Consider the following 21,474-nt stretch of genomic DNA (forward strand, 5'->3'; position numbering starts at 1 on the left):
TTATGAAAAGATGGGCATGCTGATGCATTGTTGATGGTTGATTGTAAAAAAATCAATTTGGAAACCAATTTGAAGTTATGCATAGGAAATCATTAAAAAGTCCATATTCTTTGATCCAGAAATATCTGTAAAGTATATACTCCAATCAATCAATCAACATTTATTAAGCATCTACAATGTACCATTCACTATGCTAAGCCCTGGGGATAAAAAAAAAAAACTATTTCTGCCTTCAAGAAGTTCACAATCTGACTGGGGACACAGCATGCAAACATATTCAAAGCAAGCTATATTCAGGTTAAATAGGAAATTGTTAGTAGAAGGAAGGTATCAGAAAAGCCATTAGGAAAGGTTTCCAGTACAAGATGGGATTTTAGTTGAGAATTAAAAGAAGTCAGGAAGGTAAGTAGTCAAACCAGAGGAGGGAAGAGTATTCCAGGCACAGGGGGACAGCCAGAGAAATTGCCTACAGCTAAGAGATGGAGAATCTTGTTCATGAACAGCCAGGAAACTAGTGTCACTGGATCATCCTTATTTGGGGATTAAGGTGTAAGAAGCCTGGAAAGGTAGGAGGATATTAGAAGGACTTTGAAGGTCAAACTGTATTTTTTTTATTTGGTCTTGAAGGCAAGAGAAACCCATGGGAGTTTACTGAATAGGGGGTGACATATCAGACCTGTGCTTTAGGAAAATCACTTTAATAGCTGAATAGAGAATGGATTGAAGTGGGGAGAGACTCAACACAGGCAGATCCAACTGCAGGCTACTGCGATAGTCCAGGAGTGAGGTAATGAAGGCCCACACTACAGTGGTGGCATTGTCAAGAGAGAAAGAGGTGATATAAAAGATGTTGTGAAAGTAAAAATCAACAGATTGGATATGGGGGATAGGAGATAGTGAGAATTATGAGATGTGAATCCAAGGGACTGGGAAGATAGCATTGCCCTCTACGGTATTAAGGAAGGTAGACGGGGGCAGGGTTTAACCAAATGAACATAATGAGTTCAAGATGTCTCTTGGACTGTCCAGTTTGAGATACCTGAAAGACAGTTGAAGATGTAAGACTGGAGGTCAACAGAGAGTTTAGGGTAGAATAAGTAAATTTGAGAATCATCAGCATAGAGATAATAATTAAATCCATGGGAGCTGATGAGATCACCTAGTGAAGTAGTATAGAAAGAAAAGAGATCCCAGACAGAACACTGAAAGTGTAACACCTCTGTTTAAAGTAGAGGAACCAGCAAAGGAGACAGAAGGAAGGGCTCTCATAAGTTGTTGGGAAACAAAGAGACAGTGGTGTCCTGGAAACCTAGAGAGAAAAGAGTATCAAGAAGAAGTGATCAATAATGTCATAGGCTGCAGGCAGGTCAAGAATAATTTAAAAGGTCCAAAAGACACCAATATATTTATAGTAGCACTTTTTGAAGTAGCAAAAAACTGGAAACAAAATAGATATCTACTGATTTAGAAATGGTTAAGATAAATTATGGAACAGGAACACAATAAACCATAACTGTTGTAATATTAATATATACATTTTGGTGCATGAATGCAACAGACTATAATTGTATTATAATACTATTAACATACAGTAAGTTTACTGCATTCATGTACCATAAATTACTTAGGTACTTATAAAATTCTTTAAAGTTTGCAAAGCAACTTATATATGTTAGAGTCCACTTTGATCCTTACAAAAACTGTAGGAGGTTGGTGCCATTATTGTCCCCATTTTACAGGTGAAGAAACTGAGAAAAGGAGAAAGTTAAGTGACATTACACAGATAGTTTTTGAGGCAGAAATTGAACTTGGGTCTTCCTGATCTCAGGTTTACTGCCTTATAACTATATGCCACCTTGTTTGTTTGTTTTTCTACCTTGGATATTTTATTTTGCAATTCATATATTATACAGTTTTACATTCTCATAAGATCAGCAATGACAAAAGCAACCTATTCTCCAAAGTCTGATTACAAGCAAGACAGCTGTTAGTAACAGAGAGAGTACTTTAGGACCAAGCAGTAATATGACATAGGGTCACAAAAAGAAAATTAAATTGCACAATTTGATGATGAACATGATGAAAACAAAAAGTGTGGAGAGACATATGAACTGTGAAGTAAGCAGAACCAGGAAAAGAGCATACAAGTCTATAAAAATGTAAACTCCGAAAAATAATAACAACAGCAAAACAAACTTTACACCAATGATGGTGAACCTTTTAGAGACAAGAGTGCCAGGCCCCACCCCCAGACCAAGAACCCCCCATGCCCTGCCATCTCCTTTAACCCAAACGGGGAGGAAGGAAATGCTTCCATTGAGTTGCTATGCAGGAGGGTAGATGATGAGAGAGGTGTGTGTGAGAAAGGGGAGGAGAGTAGACCCAACATTTTGATCCCCTCCAGTTATGTGTCACACTATAAGCTTTGTTCTCCTCAAATCTAGCTCCTCTTCAATCCCACCACAGAAATCACCTTCACCACAGATTCAACAGGCTGCCATCTGTATCACACCCTCACACACCATGTGAGACCTCCCATTCCACTCCCCCAGCATCTTAACCCAGACAGGGGAGGGAGGAAGCACTCCCATTGGGCTGCTGGGAAGAGCAGTGGAGAAAGTGAGGAAGGTCTTCAGGTGCATGAAGAGGGGGAGGGGAACAGTTCTGGTCCCTCTGGCTTTCTAGTAAAAAACAAAAACAAATACAACTACAGGTATGCCTAAAGAGAGAGCTATGGGTGCCCCCCCTTTTTTTTTGCACTATAGATTCTCCATCACAGTACTATACAAAAAGAATGACCAGAAAAAGACTTGTACAAGAATATTCATGGATGCACTCTTTGTGGTGGCAAAAAATTGGAAAATGAGGGGATGCCCTTCAATTGAGGAACGGTTTAACAAATTGTGGTTAGCTGAGAGTGAGCCTGAACAACTCTGAGGGACTTATGACAAAGAACACTATCGACATTCAGAGGAAAAACTGTGGGAGTAGAAACACAGAAGAAAAACAACTGCTTGATCACATGGGTCAATGGGGATATGATCGGGGATATAGACTCTAAATGATCACCCTAGTGCAAACATCAATAATATGGAAATAGGCTTTGATCAAGGACTCACGTAAAACCCAATGGAATTGCACTTCAGCTATGGGAGGGGAGTGGGAAGAGGGAAGGGAAAGAACATGAATCATGTAACCATGGGAAAATATTCTAAATTAATTAAATAAAAATTGTCAATTAAAAAAAATGACCAAATTTCTTAAGAAACCTGGCCCCTGCTTCTTTGCAGAAGTCAAAAAAGGATACACATAAAATCAGATTTTTTTAATATGCTGAATAGTTTTACAGAACTACCCTTCCTTTCCTCTTTTTTGTTTCATTTAAAAAGATGGCTATGATGAGATAGTAAGAAAGATAAAGTGGAAATTTTAACTAATGTTAAAACAAAAGATATCCATAAAAATTTATATTAAAAAAGAAAAAACCCAAACCCTACCCTTCTATCTCAGTCACATTAAAACTTCAGTAAAGAACATCTCAAATTACTAGAATCCTTATTTTTTAAAAAGTGAAATGGTAGCCTGTCATCATGGGCAAACAAATTAAAATCTTAAAATCTTTTTTCAGAATTCAGGAAATTATTCTGTGAAATATAGAAACTTCGTAAGCTAGAAATCTGAAAGAAGAGCTAGTCTGAAGTAGACAGAACAGTTAAGCAGAAGCAGCACTGAACTTGAAGTCCTTTGGTTCAGTGCCATAATATGCTAGCTGTGTCCAAGGCAGGTAAATTAGTTTCTCTAAATCTGTTTCTTCTTACTTTAAAATCAGGATAATCCTACTTGTACTATTCACCTCAGAGGGATGTTGTGACAAAATGCTTTTTAGATTTAAAGCATTATAAAAATAAAAATATTATTTACAAAATAGAAATGCTTACATGCTTTACCTCCCTCATGTGGAGGAATAGTGAAGAATATATATAAGATAATGTATGGAACAATACATTGTAATAATAAAGTTCCATTTATGTATAAGGTACCATTACTATTATTATTCCTCTACAAGAGCCTAATGCATCATTAGGGCATAGAAATGAATCCAAACTCTTGAAAGTAAATTAAAAGAAAGCATAAGTTCACATTGATGTTATATCAAGCCTTGGTTTCCTAATCTGTAAAAATGAGGGGATAGAACTATGCTTAATAGATACTGGGGAAAATGCTGATTTGGCATAAAAGAAGTGCATTCCTGCTATTTAGAACAGTCCCAGAACCCAAGTCACTCATCAAGTTCCAAGTTCCCTGCTTTTTTACCCTACCATTCACCTACTTGATAGTGTATCTCTTTCTGATCCACAGTTTCTATTCCTTTATATTTTATGTACCATGGCTTGGGCAAGTCACTCTTAATAGCTCTTGAATTTAGAAGTAGTTGGATTAGATGATTTCTGAGGCCCCCTTTACCTTAAAATCTTATGATCCTATTAATTAACATGGGCCTGGAGATAGTTTATGTGTGTTACTTAATGGTGACTCAGACAGTTGTTGATAGACATTAAATAGTTGGCTATCAAGTAATGATTTTTTTTTATGGCCTTAGCAACCCACAAAAATGGTCAGAGGGATCTTTTGATGTACTGAAGAATTATTTTTATTGTTTTGTTAGTATTATTATTAAAATCAAGCTCTGGGAATAGATTAACCATCATAGATAACTGATATGGTTTAAGAATAAAACAAAGCAATTTTACTTAAAAATATGGCATACTGTTGTGCACAATTCTCTTCATACATTCATCTGCCACCAATATTTTACTGATAATATAAGCAAATTACTCCCTAATGATGATCAAAATTCCAAGGGATTACAATTGTGTAAGTGCAAGTAAGAAGCATAACCACTTTCCTGGTGGCATCTCTTGAAGGTTTATAAGTGTCTATAAATGTTCTTCCTTCCACTTTTGGCAGTAAATTATTTTTCAGAATTGTTCTGGGTAACTTATATTAAAAGGATTCCATATAGAGGATACAATAAGGGAAATAATAATGTTTGCCAGATATAATAGGGGAAAGTAGGCAAATAAACATAAAAATAACCAGGCTTGTTAATACAATCTTAAGAGTAATCAAAGCTTTAACGTCATCCCAATCAAATTATCAAAAGATTATTTTATTGAGCTAGAAAAAAGAATAAAATTCATTTGGGAGAACAAAAGATCCAAGATATCATGAGAATTAATGAAAAAAAATAAAGAAAAGAAGTCTACCAGTATCAGATTTTAAACTATATAATAAAACAGTAATAATCAAAACTATCTCATACTCCAGGCCTAGAAGTGGGAGTTCTTGGGTTCAACTCTGACCTCAGACAGACATTTCCAAGCAGTGAGACCCTGGGCAAGTCACTTAACCCCATCTGTTTAGCCCTTACTGCTCTTCTGCCTTGGAATCAAAAGACTGTATTGATTCTAAGATAAAAGGTAAGGGTTTAAAAAAAAAAAAACCCAAACAACTATCTGGTACTGGCCAAAAATTAGAAAAGTAGATCAGTAGGATAGAACAGACATACAACAAACAGTAGTAAAAGATTACAGTAACCTTGTATTTGACAAAAAGATTTAGGCTTTTGGGATAAAGAAATTAACTATTTGATTAAAAAAAATGCTGGGAAAACTGAAAAGTAGTTTGGCAGAAATGAAGTATGAATTATTATCTTACACCATTCACAAAGATAAACTTAAACTGGATACATAATATAGATATAAAAGGAGATATCACAAGCAAATTGGAAGAGTGTGTGTGTGTGTGTGTGTGTGTGTGTGAGAGAGAGAGAGAGAGAGAGAGAGAGAGAGAGAGAGAGAGAGAGAGAGAGAGAGAGAGAAGGACAGCTAGGTGGCTCAGTAGGTTGAGATCCAGCCTAGAGACAGGAGGTCCTGGGTTCCTTAGATACCTCCTAGCTCTGTCACTCTGGGCAAGTCACTTAACTGCCTAGCCCAAACAGCTCTCCTGCCTTGGAATCAATACACAATACTAATTCTAAGATGTAAACTAAGGGTTAAAAAAGATATGGAAAGTATTATTTATCAGGTAGGAGATAAGGATAAGGTTATGAATAAACAAGAGAGGGAGAGCACTGTGAGATGTGAAATGGATAATTTTGAGTACATTAAACTAAAAATTTTTGCATAAATGAAACAAATGCCACCAAGATTAAAAGAAAAGCAAAATATCTTTGAAAAAATTTTAGAAGAACTTTGTAAAATTTATAGGAATAAGAGCCATCTCCCAATTGATAAATGGGCCCAAATGATAAAGGGGTAAAAGATAGGAACAGTTTTTGGATAAAGAAATCAAAGTCATTTAAAAATACATGAAAAAATGTTCTATATCAATATTGATTAGGAAATACAAACCAAAACAATTCTGAGGTATCATCTCACACCTATCAAACTGACTAAAATGACAAAAGGGCAAAATGACAAATGTTGGAGAAGATATGGAAAAGTGAGGCCACTAATACACTGTTGGCAGAACTGTAGATTAATTCAATCACTTTGGAGAGCAATTTGGAATTATAATCAGAGAGCTATAAAACTTGTGTTTATCCTTAGACCAAATATTGCTGGGTCTATTTCCCAAGAAAATCAGGGAAAAAGGAAAAGAACCTATATGTTCCAAAATATTCAAAGTAGTTCTCTTTGTGGTGACAAGCAACTGGAAATTGAGGAGATAGAATCATGTAACCATGGAAAAAATTTAAAAAGAAATTGAGATGTCCATCAAAAGAGGAATGGCTAAACAAATTGTGGTATATGGTTATGATGAAATGCTACTGTGCCAAAAAAATGCTGAACAGATTAATTTTTTTAAAAACTTGGAAAGAACTATATGAAATAATGAACAGTGAAAAGAGAAGAATCAAGAGAACATTATATACAGCTACAAATTTAGTATTTAAAGAATAACTTGTGAATGCTCACCTCCAGAGAATGAACTGAGAAATGGAAACACGAAAGACATTTTCTCCCCCCTACCTCAAAACTTACCTTCCATCTTAGAATCAGTACTGGGTATTGGTTCCAAGGCAGAACAGTGGTAAGGGCTAGGCAATGGGGGCTAAGTGACTTGCCCAGGGTTACCCAGCCAGGGAGTGTCTGGGGTCAAATTTGAAGCCAGGACCTCCCATCTCTGGGTCTGACACTCAATCCACTGAGCTACTCAGTTGCCTCCATGAAAGACATATTATATATACCTTGCTGGATATTGCCTTCTATGATGCAGGGAAGGCAGGGGAGAGGCTGAATGAATAAATAAGCAAATGAATAAATAAATATAATCTAAGCTCAGGTAGGAAAGGGCCAGGCTATGAAAAGCTTTAAAAGCTGGAGGATGTTATATTTGATCCTGAAAGTATTAAAATGCCACTGGAATTTACTGAATAGGTGGGTGATACAGACTAGTGCTTTGATGAAGATCACTTTGATAGCTAGGCAGAGGATGGAATGAAGAAGGGAAGAGACTAGAAGTAGGGTAACCAACTAGAAAGCTGTATGTTTAAAATAATTCATTGTCTTTTCCTCCAACCCTCTTCTCTTCCCAACTTTCCAGTTATTGAATATTTTTATCTTTATTTTATTTTAATAACAAATTTCCACATAAGTTTTCCAAAGTTATATGATTCATGTTGTCTCCCTCCCTTCTTTCATCCCCCATCCTGCATCTGACAAGCAATTCAATTTAGGTATACATGTGTTTTCATGGAAAACATATTTCCATATTATTCATTTTTGTAAGTGAATAATTTTATAAAATCAAAACCTCAAATCATCAACCCAAATAAGTGATAAATCGTACGTTTTCATCTGCATTCCTACTCCCACAGATCTTTTCCTGTTCCCAGTTCTTTTTCTGGAGGCAGATAGCATCTTTTTCATAAATCACTCAGAATTATCCTGGATCACTGTATTGTTGTTAGTAGCTAAGTCTATCGGCAATGCATTCATGTCCCAATTTTGCCACATTCCCTCCAACTTTTATTATTTTTCTTTACTGTCGAATTGGCTAATCTGATAGGTGTGAAGTGGTATCTCAGAGTTGTTTTAATTCACATTTCTCGAATCAAGAAGGATTTAGAACAATTTGTATATGTTATTGACAGTTTTGATTTCTTCATCTTAAAACTACCTATTTACATCTTTGGATGTGAATTTATCTATTTGAGGAATGACTTAGATTCTTATAAATATGACTTCGCTCTTTATATATTTGAGAAATGAGACCTCTATCATAGAAATTTATTATAAAATTTCCCCCCAGTTTGTTGCTTCCCTTCTAATCTTGGTTGCATTGGTTTTATTTGTATAAAACCTTTTTAATTTAATATAATTAAAATTATTCATTTTACATCTTGTAATGTTCTCTATCTCTTGTTTAGTTATAAATTCTTCCCTTCTCAATAGATCTGACAGGTGAGTTATTCTACATTCCCCTAATTTACTTATAATATCACTCTTTATGTTTAAATCATATACTCATTTTGACCTTATCCAGGTATAGGGTGTGAGATATTGATCTAAACGTAATTTTTTCCATACTGTTTTCCAATTTTCCTAGCAGTTTTTGTCAGATGAGTTCTTAAGTCCAAAAGCTGGGATCTTTGGCTTTATCAAACACTAAATTGATGAGGTCATTTATCCTTGGTCTATTCCATTGATCCACCCTTCTATTTCTTAGCCAGTACCAGATTGTTTTGATAATTACTGCTTTATAATATAATTTAAGATCTGGTACTGCTAGGTCCCCATCCATCACATTTTTTTATTAGTTCCCTTGATATCTTTGACCTTTTTTCTTCCAGATGAATTATGTTATTATTGTTTCTAGTTCTATAAAAATTTTTTGGTAGTTTGATAAGGACCTGAAGGTAAGGCACTGAATAAATTAATTTAGTTAGGACTGTCATTTTTATCATAAGCTTGGCCTACCCAAGAGCAATTAATGTTTTTCCAATTGTTTAGATCTAATTTTATTTGTGTGAAAAGTATTTTGCAATTGTGTTCATATAATTCCTGCGTTTGTCTTGACAAATAAGATTCCTAAACATTTTATGATGTCTAGAGTGATTTTAAATGGAGTTTCTCTTTCTAATTCTTGCTACTGAGTTTTGTTGTAAACATAGAGAAATGCTAATGATTTAGATGGGTTTATTTTGTATCTTGCAACTTTGTTAGTTATTAATTATTTCAACTAGCTTTTTAGTTGATTTCCTAGGATTCTCTAAGAATACCTTCATATCATCTACAAAGATTGATAGTTTAGTTTCCTTATTGTCTACTTTAATTCCTTCAATATCTTTTTCTTCTCTTAATTGCTAAAGGTAGCATTTCTAGTATATTAGATAACAATGGTGATAATGGGCATCCTTGCTTCACTCCTGATCTTACTGAGAAGGCTTCTAACTTATTGCAGATGATACTTGCTGATGGTTTTATTTATTTTATTTTTAAATATTTCTTCCCATGGTTACATGATTCATGCTGTCTCCCTCTCCTCTACCCTCTCCACTCCTAGAGTTGACAAGCAATTCCACTGGGTTATACATGTATTATCACTCAAAACCCATTTTCCATATTATTCATTTTTATAATAGAGTAATCTTTTAAAACCAAAACCCAAATCATATATCCATATAAACAAGTGATAAATCATACATTTTCTTTTGCATTTCTACTCCAACAGTTCTTTTTCTAGCTTTGAATAGCATTCTTTCTCATAAATCTCTCAGAACTGTCCTGGATCACTGCATTGCTATTAGTAGCAAAGTCTATTACATTTGATTGTCCCATCATGTTTCAGTTACTGTGTATAATGTTCTCCTGGTTCTGCTTATTTCACTCCGCCTCAGTTCATGTAGGCCAGTGGCTCCAACCTTTCTAATACCGTGACCCCGCAATACAGTTCCTCATGTTGCAGAGACCCCAAACCAAAAAATTATTTTGGTGGCTACTTTAAAACTGTAATTTTGCTACAGTTATGATTCGGGATGTAAATACCTGATAGGCATTATGTATTCTCATTGCTACAAATTGAGAGGTTGAGAAACGCTGATATAGGTCTTTCCAAATCTTAAAAGAAATCAACTGGTTCATCATTCCTTACAGCACAATAGTACTCCATCACCATCATATACCACAGTTTGTTCAGCCATTCCCCAATTGAGAGTCATCCCCCAATTTTCCAATTTTTTGGCACCACAAAATACACAGTTATAAATATGTTTGTACAAACAGGTCCATCCACATTTTAAAAAATCTCTTTGGGATACAAGCCTCATAGTGGTATTGCTGGATCAAAGGGCATGTATTTTAAATTGCTGATGTTTTAAATAAATACTGCTTATTATTTTATGGAAAGGCTCTTTTATTCCTATGTTTTCTAGTGTTTTTAATAGGAATGGGTATTGTATTTTGTCAAAGCATTTTCTGCATCTATTAAGTTAAATCATATGATTTCTGTTAGTTTGATTATTGATATTGTCAATTCTGCTAATGGTTTTCCTAATATTAAACCAGCCTTGCATTCCTGGTATAAATCTCACCTGGTCATGGTTAATAATCCTTATGATAAATTGCTTTAGTCTCTTTGCTAGTATTTTATTTAAAATTTTTGCATCAATGTTCATTAAAGAAATTGGTCTATAATTTTCTTTCTAGTTTTTATAGTATTGGGATTAACTGTTTTTTAACTGTTAAAAAGAATTCATTTGTGAATCCATCTGGCCCTCAGAATTTTTTCTTGGGCAATTCATGGATGGCTTGCCCAATTTCTTTTTCTGAGATGGGATTATTTAAGTATTCTGTTCATCTAGGCAATTTATATTCTTGTAAATATTCATTCATCTCAGCAAGAGTATCAGATTTATTTATTTATAATTGGGCAAAATAGCTCTGAATAAGTGCTTTAATTTCAATCACCCCTTTCATTTTTAATACTGATAATTTGATTCTCTTCTTTCTTTTTTTCTTTTTTGCACTAAATGTGATGACTTTATTGATGGTACACAAGATAGGACTCTATGCTCCTCTCCCCACTACAGGGGTGCTTCGGGGCAGGGATATGAACGGGGCATGGGCTCCCTGGCATAGGAGACATAGGTTGTTATGGATGTGGGCTCCCCAGTGGTAGAACTACTCTTTTTTGGATGGGGATAAAGATCCACAGCTTTCCACTTTACTCCTTGGTGGCCATGTACATCATGAGGTCTACTACGTGGTGGCTGTAACCGTATTCATTGTCATACCAAGAAATGAGCTTGACAAAATGGTCATTGAGCGCAATGCCAACGCCAGTATCAAAGGTAGAAGAGCGGGTGTCACAGGATACAACCTGGTCCTCTGTGTAGCCCAAGATGCCCTTTAAGGATCCCTCTGACGCTTGCTTCATCACCTTCTTGATGTCATCGTATTTGGCAGCTTTCTCTAGGCGGCAAGTCAGATCTACCATGGACACATTGGGAGTGGGAACATGGGAGTGGGAACATGGAAGACCATGCCTGTGAGCTTCCCGTTCAGCTCAGGTATGACCTTGCCCACAGCCTTGGCGGCACTGGTGGAAGCAGGAATGATATTTTGGGCAGCCCCACGCTCATCATGCCACAGCTTGCCAGAGGGGCCATCTACTGTCTTCTGGGTAGCGGTAATGGCATGGACTGTGGTCATGAGTCCTTCCACAATGCCGAAGTTGTCATGAATGACCTTGAACCAGGGGGGCCAAACAGTTGGTAGTGCAGGAGGCATTACTGAAGATCTTGAGGGAGTTATCATATTTCTCATGGTTCACCCCCATCACGAACATTGGGGCATCAGCAGAGGGGGCAGAAATAATGACGCACTTGGCTCCACCCTTCAAGTGAGCCCCAGCCTTTTCCATGGTGGTAAAGACACCAGTGGACTCCACGACGTACTCGGATCCAGCATCTCCCCATTTAATGTTGGCGGGATTCCGCTCCTGGAAGATGGTAATGGGTTTTTCACTGATCACCAGCTTTCTATTCTCTGCCTTTACAGTGCCCTTGAATTTGCCATGGGTGGAATCATACTGGAACATGTAAACCATGTAAGCGAGGTCAATGAAGGGGTCATTGATGGCCACAATATCTACTTCACTGGAGTTGAATGTTGCCCTGGTCACCAGGTGTCCAATACGGCCAAATCCATTGACTCCGACCTTCACCATCTTGTCTAAGGGATGTGACTGCAGCAGAGGATCCTGGCAGCAAGCTTGGGAGAAGAGCTGAGGTCTTTTTTTTTTTTATCAAATTAACCAATACTCTATTTTATTTGTTCTTTTCATAGACCCAGCTCCTAATCTTATTTATTAGTTCAATATTTTTTTACTTTCAATTTTATTAATTTCTCCTTTGATTTTTAGGAATTCCAATTTAGTCTTTTTTAATTTGTTCTTTTTCTAGTTTTTTTTAATTGCATGCCCGATTCATTGATCTGTTTTTTCTGTATTTTATTGATATACACATTCAGGGATAGAAATTTTCCCAAGTCTTGCTTTGGCTGTATCCCATGAATTCTGATATGTTGTGTCTTCATTGTCATTCTTAACAAAGAAATCAGTGATTATTTCTATGATTTGTTCTTTGACCCATCCCTTTTGAAGAATTAGATTATTTAGTTTCCAATTAATTTTAATTTGTCTTTCTCTGAATCTTCATTGATTATAATTTTGTTGCATTATGATCCAAAAAAGTTGCATATTATTTCTGATCTTCTGCATTTTGTTGTGAAGTTTTTATGGCCTAGTACATGGTCAATCTTTGAATATATACCATGTGCTGCTGAAAAGGTGATATATTTCTTTTTGTCCCAATTCGATATTCCTTTTTACACCTATTCAAAACATCTAGATTTTCTCCAGCTATCTACTAAATCTAAATTTTCTAAATTTTCATTTACTTCCCTTACTTCTTTCTAATCTATTTTTTGGTTATATTTATTCTGATAATGGAAGTTTGAGGTCTCCCACTAATATAGTTTTACTATCTATTTCCTCCTTAAGCTCCTTTAGTTTCTCCTTTAAAAATAAAAATGCTATATAATTTGATGTTAAGTACTTCATTTTCTATACAACCTTTAATCAGGATGTAATTACCTTCCTTCTCTCTTTTAATCAAATTTATTTTTGCTTTAGCTTTGTCTGAAATCATGACTGCTATTCTTGTTTTTTCTGTCTCAGTTGAAGCCTAATAGATTCTGCTCTAGTCTCTTACCTTTACTCTGTGTGTGTCTACCTGCCTCAGGAGTCTGGTTTTTAATCCACTCTGCAATCTTCTTCCTTTTTATGGGTAATTTCATCACATTTACATTCACATTTATGATTACTATCTGTGTATTCCCTGCCATCTTAATTTCCTCTTTTAAACCTGTCCTTTCTCCTTTCACTCTTTCCCTCCATACCAGTGTTTTGCTTTTAGTCGATCCTTCCCTTCCCCCTTTCTTATTTACTTTTTTTTTAAACCCTTACTTTCCATCTTGGAATCAATACTGTGTATTGGTTCCAAGGCAAAAGAGTGGTAAGGCCTAGGCAATGGGGATTAAGTGACTTGCTCAGGGTCACATAGCTGGGAAGTGTGTGAGGTCAGATTTGAACCTAGGACCTCCCATCTATAGGCCTGACTCTCAATCCACTGAGCTACCCAGCTGCCCCCTCATATTTATTTTGTATGCTTCTTTTGAATTTTGTATTTGGACATCAAATTTTCTGTTTCAGTATGGCCTTTTCTTCAAGAATGATTGCAAATCTATTTTTATTAAATTACCAGACTTTCCCCTAAAAGAATATAGTCAGTTTTGATGAGTAGGTGATGCTTGGTTGTAAACCCAGTTCTCTTGCCTTCTACCACATCATATTCTAAGACTTCTGGTCTTTCAATGTGGAAGCTGCCAGATCCTGTGTAATACTGACTGGGGCTCCATGATATCTGAATTGTTTCTTTCTGGTGGCCTACAGTATTTTCTCCTTGGTCTGAAAGCTCTTAAACTTGGCTATAACATTCCTAAGAACTGACATTTCAGCCTTTTCTCATGAACACTAAGCATTGTCTTTTATAGAGTCTATATTTCAGTCAAAAGTAGAAAATTCTCGATTTCCTGTTCTATTCTTTCCTACCTTCTTGTATTTGCTCATATTAACCACTCTTGAGGTAGACTCCCTTTCTTCCCAATATCAAAGTCCAACTTTCCACCAGCAGCATTCTTTGACACATCTATCCCACTACCCAGGTGAAACTATTAACACCATAACCAAATTATCATAGCACTTTGCCTTTTACACAGTCCTTTTATCTAGACAAGTGCAAAGGATGTATGATTTTAGGACATTAGCAAAACAAAATGATCATAAATGCAATGAGGAGACATGCTATATATAAAGCTTAGTTTCCTCATCTGTAAGATGGGAGGAATGGACTAAATTATCTTAAATTCTCTAAAATTTTGTTTAGTAGAATACATTACTCATCCCTGGGCTTGCTAAAGAACTTTGAGCAGCTCTACCTGGTGATTACTAGGAATGAAGAAACCAAGTGAGCAACAAAGAAAGGAAGAAACAGAGGGAAGTTAAGGACAAAACAAGTATTTATTAAACATCTGCTAATAATGCCAGGCACTGTGCTTAGTGCTTTATGAATATTTCATTTGATCTTTACAACAATTCTGGGAGGTACATACTATTATTATCCTTATTTACAACAGAGAAAACTGAGGGAGACCAGAGGTTAAGTGACTAGTCTAAGAACACAAAACCAATAAATGTTTGAGGCTAAATTTGAGCTCAAGTCTTCTTTATTCCAAGTCCAGCACTCTATCCTATCCACTAGACCACCAAACAATAGAACTGAACAGCACAAGCAATTAGGTAGCTTTCCAAAATATAGTAACTTGTTTTGAGAAAGATAATATTGCAATCCATTAGAGAGGCAAAACCATACAGCTTACCAAATAATGGCTAGAATTACAAACCTATACATAAGGTTCATAATTACTCACTGTATAAAAGATGTTACAAAATTAGGTATTACCACTACACTTACAGAATATTATATGGTTTACAAAGCATTAAGTATTAACAACCTCATTTTACAACTGAGGAAATCAAGAGTTGGATTGACTGTCTTGACCATTGTCACACCTCTAGTAACAATAAGAGCTACTACAGGTATTTTCTTCCCCATTTTATAGATGAAGAAACTGAGGCTTAAAATTTTAATTGATTTGTCAACATTCATATAACTAGTAACTTTTGGAAGCAGGATTCAGGTCTCTTCTAGGATATCTCATTTAATCAAACTTCTCTCTCCAATCCATCTTCCACACAACTCACAAAATAATAATCCTAAATAGCTCCTAAATACTCCTAAATAAAAAATGTCAGTCTTTTGTACAATAAACTCATATGGCTTGCTAACATTACTTCTAAGATGAAAGTCAACTTTCTTTGTATGGCATTTAATATTCACAATAGAGGGTGGATAGAATAAGGGAGGTTGTGATCAAACGCAAAATAGACTTCTGAGGGAATAGGTCAGAGTAAAAAAAAAGAAATAGATAAATTGAAGAGAATAGGATAGAGGAAACAAAGCAAAATAAGCTAGAGTAGAATCGATTACAATTCAAGCAAGCAAAAAAGGAAGGCGTAGCAATTGTGATTTCTGACAAAGCAACTGAAAAATAAGTCTAGTTAAAGAGATAATCAGAGAAATTACATTTTTCTAAATAGGAGCCATAGACAATGGATTAATATCAATACTGAACATATATGCATCAAATGGCATGACCTCCAAATTCTTAAAGAAAAAGTTAAATGAGTTAGAGGAAATAGAAGTAATTTATACTAGTAGAGAACCTCAATTTATTTCTCTCAAAGCTAGATAAATTTAGTTGTAAAATAAACAAGAAGTTGAGATGAATAGAATTTTAGAAAAGTGAGATATAATAGATCTCCGGAAAATACAAATGAGAACAGAAGAAATATGCTTTTTTCTTATCTATGCATGGTCCCTTCACATGTATTAGAGTAGCTAGGTGGTACAATGAATAGAATACTGGGCCTAAAGTCAGAGACCCAGTTCAAATCCTGCCTCAGAAACTTATTAGTTGTATGATCCTGAGCAAATCACTTCACCCTTTTTGCTTTAGTTTCCTTATCTGTAAAATGAGCTAAAGAAGGAAATGGCAAACCATTCTAGTATCTTTGCCAAGAAAACCCCAAATGGGGTCACAAAGTGTTGGATTTGACTGATCAACAACAAAATTAGGTCATAAGTACCCTCATAAATAAATGTAGAAATAATGTTCCCTTTTCGGACCATAATGCAATAAAAATTACTTTGAATAAAGGGCATAGATTAAAGCATAGATTAAAAATTAGTTGAAAAATAAATAATCCTAAAGAATGAGTGAGGCAAAGAACACATCATAGAAAAATCAATCATTTCATTAGAGATAATGATGGAAATGAGGCAATATACCAAAGTTTGTGGAATGCAGCCAAAGTAGCACTTAGTGGAAAATTTATACTGCATCTCTAAATGCTTACATAAATATAGAGCAGATCAACAAATTGAGAATGCAACTAAAAACATTAGGAAAAAACACATTAAAATTTTTCAATTAAACACAATGGAAATCTTGAATACGAAAGGAGAAAATAGTAAAAACTGAAAGTAAAATTAACAATTGGTTAATCACTGAAACTAAGTGCTAATTAAAAAAAGCAAAATAAACTACTGACTAATTTTTTAGAAAAGAAAATCAAATTGCCAGTATAAAAAATGAAAAGGTAAATGAACTGCCAATGAAGAAAAAATGAAATCATCAGAAACTATTTTGCCCAACTACATGGCAATTAAATTGACATTCTAAATGAAATGAGTTAATATTTACCAAAATATGAGTTTCTGAGATGAAGAGAATAGGAAATAGAATAAAATAGAAAAAATTCTAGTTTAGATAAAGAAATTGAATACGCTATCATGAACTCCCAAAAGACAAAAGAAAGCAACCAAAAACAGATATATTTCAAAATTAATTTTATCAAACATTTAAATAATCATTCCAATATTATATGAACTATTTGAAAAAATAGGTAAAGAAATCTTACCAAATTCATTCTATGACAGAAACATGGATTTGATGCCTAAATCAGAAAGCAAACAAAAGAAAGAAAACTACAGACTACTTCACCCTAATGAATACTGCTGCAAACATTTTTAATAAAATACTAAGCAAGGAAAGATCAGGATATAACAATATATATCAATATATCACAAATTTTTTTTAAAAAAAGAATGCCAAATTACCAGAATAAGAAATAAAAACAGTGACTGTATAAGCAATGAAAGATAAAATTAAAACAATATAAGAAACTATTCTGTCCAACTATTTGCCAATAAAACTGATGATCTAAATAAAATAGGTGTATAAAATATAAACTGACTACTATGAACAGACTTGATTTATGCCAGAAATGCAAGGATGATTCAAAATTAGGAAAGCAGTAAGCATGAATTGGTTATATCAATATCAAAACAATAAAACCATATTATTATATCAATTGATACAGAAAAAAAGCTTTTGACAATCTACAACTCCCATTCCTATTAAAAACACTAGAAACCATAGGAATAAATGGAATTTTCCCTAAAATGGTAAGCAGTATCTAAAAGTAAGAGCAAGAATTCTAATAGGGATAAACTAGAAGTCTTTGCTATAAGATCAAAGAGTGAGTGAAAGACCCTTCCTTATTGATACAGACTGAATGCTCCTAGGGCACCGAAATTCAATCTGAACAACAGGACAGAAGCGGGGAACCCTCCTTCTGGACTCAAATCAAAAGGTATGTCCCGCTAAAAGCCAGACTCTGAGAATACTCAGGGCTAAGGGGAAAGCAGAGGGAAGGTCCCAGGACCTCTCCCCCACAACCCAGAGGGCTGAGCCCCCAGCAGCAGCGGGAACCTCTGAGTGGGCAAAGGTGCTGGTTTGCAGGGTCTACCTTGGGAGCAGCGGGCGCCGGGCTGGGAGCATCCAGCATGGACAGCGGGGAGGAAGCCAGGGAGAAACGGGCAGTGGCTGGGGGTCCCTCCATTGGGCTCCAATCTCACCCTTGCCTCGGGCACATCCAGACCAATCCAGTTGAACTAATCCCATCAGAACTCCTCAGAGTTTAGGGAGGCGGGCAAAGGCACTTGGGGACAGTGGAGAAGCAGTTGGAGAGAACTGAAGAGAGCCTGGGCAGCCCAGCCTTCCAGAAGTCTTCAGAGCCTCAGTGCTTCATAACACATACAGCCCAACCCAATTGAACTCAATCCAATCAAAAGCCTCCAGAGGACAGGGAAGCTAACATTCCTCCCCTAGAGACTGTACCAAAAGATCTGACAAAGCTCCAAGAGGGGAGACTGACAGCCCCAAAACCAAAACAAAATGAAAGGAGCAAGAGCACAGTCAAATACGGGGAGCAAAGAAGGGATAAACTCGAGCAAATAACAGAAAAAGAAGAAAGACATTACAATAGACAGCTTCTGCACAGGTAATGAGCAAAGAGCGAATGAAACAGAAGGGGAGGACCCAGCAAAGAAAAAATCAAAAATCCCAGCGAATTGGATACAGGCTTTGGAAGAACTCAAAATGCAATTCAAAACACAATTAAGAGAGGCTAAAGACAATTGGTAAAAGAACTTAAAAACTAAGATAAGTCATCTGGAAACAGAAAATAGTGTCTTGAAAGCCAAAATCAACCAGCTGGAAAATGAGGCAAAGGAGATGAAAGATGAGGCAAAGCAGATGAAAGATGAGGTAAAGAAGATGAAAGATGACCTCCAAAGAAAATCCAACCAAAAGGAAAAGGACGACCAAAAAACTAAGGATGAAATCCAGTCTTTAAGAACCAGAATACAACAACTTGAATTGAGCGACCTCACAAGGCAGCAAGAATCTATAAAACAAAACCAAAAGAATGAAAAAATTGAGGAAAATATGAAGCATCTCATTCACAAAACAGAGGATTTAGAAAATCGTTCAAGGAGAGACAATTTAAGAATTATTGGCCTACCAGAAGACCATGAAAAAAAGAAAAAGCCTGGACATTATATTACAGGAAATTATTAAAGAAAACTGCCCCGAAATCCTTGAACAAGAGGGAAAAGTGGAGATTGATAGAATCCACAGATCACCTCCTGTACTTAATCCCCAACTGACAACACCCAGGAATGTTATAGCCAAATTCAAGAACTATAAGACCAAAGAAAAGATATTACAAGCTGACAAGAAGAAGTCATTCAGATACCAAGGAACCACAGTGAGGATAACTCTGGATCTGGCTGCATCCACACTGAAAAAAAGAAAGGCATGGAATACGATATTCCGGAAAGCAAAGGAACTAGGTCTACAACCAAGAATCAACTACCCAGCAAAACTGACTATATTCTTACAGGGGAAAGTATGGTCATTCAACAAAATAGAAGAATTTCAAGAATTCGTAAAGAAAAGACCAGACCTGAACAGAAAATTTGATGTCCAAGCACAAAACTCAAGAGAATCATCAAAAGGTAATTAAAAAAGAGAGAAAAAAGAAAAACAAAAAAATTTTTTGAGAGACTCAATAAGTTAAAATGATATGTATCCCTATAAGAAAAGAGGTCATTGGTAACTCTTAAAAACTGTTGTTATTAGCTGGGCAGCAAAAAGAAGTATACTTAGAGGGAACAGCAACAAACTGTATAGGATGAAAGGACAAGGCATAAATAGGTATATAGATATATGCATGCAAAAATACATATGCATGAGTATGCATATAAATATATATATATATATAAAACTAGAGCTTAAAAATAGGTTAATATTAAAAGAAATGGGAAAAGAAACAAATGGGGGTAAATTTATATGTCATAAAGAAGCTCATGGTGGGAGGGGGGAGAACATCAATACACTGGAAGGGTAAAGAGGTCAGAGACAGGTAATACTCAACTTTTACGTGATTTGAAAGTGACTCAAAAAGGGAAAAACAATCCAATCCATTGGGGGCAGAGAATAGATTTGCACCCTATAGGGGAGTAGAAGGGTAACAAACGGTCTGGTGGGGAGGAAAGCAGTACAAAAGAGGGAGGGAGCGGGGGGTTAATTTTAGAAAGACTACAGGGAAAATAAGGGGGGGGGGAATAAATAGGGAGGGGGGTAGAAAGGGAAGTAAAATAAGGGTGGGAACAAGGGGGGCTGTTCAAAAGCAAACATTGGTGTAGATGGAAATAGTGAAAGAAGAAAAGGCAGGTAAAGGAGCAGAAATCAAAATGCTGGGAAATACACAGCTAGTAATCATAACTCTGAATGTGAATGGAATGAATTCACCCATAAAACGCAAGTGAATAGCAGAGTGGATTAGAGTCCAAAACCCTACCATATGCTGTCTACAAGAAACACATATGAGAAAGGTAGATACACATAGGGTGAAAGTAAGAGGGTGGAGCCAAATCTATTAGGCATCAACTGACAAAAAGAAGGAAAAAATGCAAAGGAAGGAGGACTTGTAGTCCCAGATCTCAAACTATACTATAAAGCAGTGGTTATCAAAACAATTTGGGACTGGCTAAGAGACAGAATGGAGGATCAGTGGAATAGATTTGGCGTAAATGATCTCAGCAAGACAGTTTATGACAAACCCAAAGACCCCAGCTTTTGGGACAAAAATCCATTATTTGATAAAAACTGCTGGGAAAATTGGAAGACAGTGTGGGAGAGATTAGGTTTGGATCAACACCTCACACCCTACACCAAGATAAACTCGGAATGGGTGAATGACTTGAACATAAAGAAGGAAACTATAAGTAAATTAGGTGAACACAGAATAGTATACCTGTTAGACCTTTGGGAAGGGAAAGATTTTAAAACCAAGCAAGACTTAGAGTCACAAAATGTAAAATAAATAATTTTGATTACATCAAATTAAAAAGTTTTTGTACAAACAAAACCAATGTAACTAAAATCAGAAGGGTAGCAACAAATTGGGAAACAATCTTCATAAAAACCTCTGACAAAGGTTTAATTACTCAAATTTACAAAGAGCTAAATCAATTGTACAAAAAATCAAGCCATTCTCCAACTGATAAATGGGCAAGGGACATGAACAGGCAGTTCTCAGCCAAAGAAATCAAAACTATTAATAAGCACATGAAAAAGTGCACTACATCTCTTATAATAAGAGAGATGCAAATCAAAACAACTCTGAGGTATCACCTCACACCTAGCAGATTGGCTAACATAACAGCTATGGAAAGTAATGAATGCTGGAGGGGATGTGGCAAAGTAGGGACATTAATGCATTGCTGGTGGAGTTGTGAATTAATCCAACCATTCTGGAGGGCAATTTGGAACTATGCCCAAAGGGCGATAAAAGACTGTCTGCCCTTTGATCCAG

At 35.8% G+C, this 21,474-nt stretch overlaps 1 protein-coding gene and 1 pseudogene across 3 annotated transcripts in view; both read right to left on the minus strand.

The window, feature by feature from the left end:
• Positions 1-21,474, minus strand: part of LIN9 (lin-9 DREAM MuvB core complex component) — a 97,053-nt gene that overhangs the window by 55,697 nt on the left and 19,882 nt on the right. The window lies entirely within an intron of this gene.
• Positions 11,215-12,249, minus strand: LOC100019457 (glyceraldehyde-3-phosphate dehydrogenase-like; annotated as a pseudogene).

The sequence above is a fragment of the Monodelphis domestica genome, chromosome 2 (genome assembly GCF_027887165.1).
Source record: "Monodelphis domestica isolate mMonDom1 chromosome 2, mMonDom1.pri, whole genome shotgun sequence".
Classification (NCBI taxonomy): Eukaryota; Metazoa; Chordata; class Mammalia; order Didelphimorphia; family Didelphidae; genus Monodelphis; species Monodelphis domestica.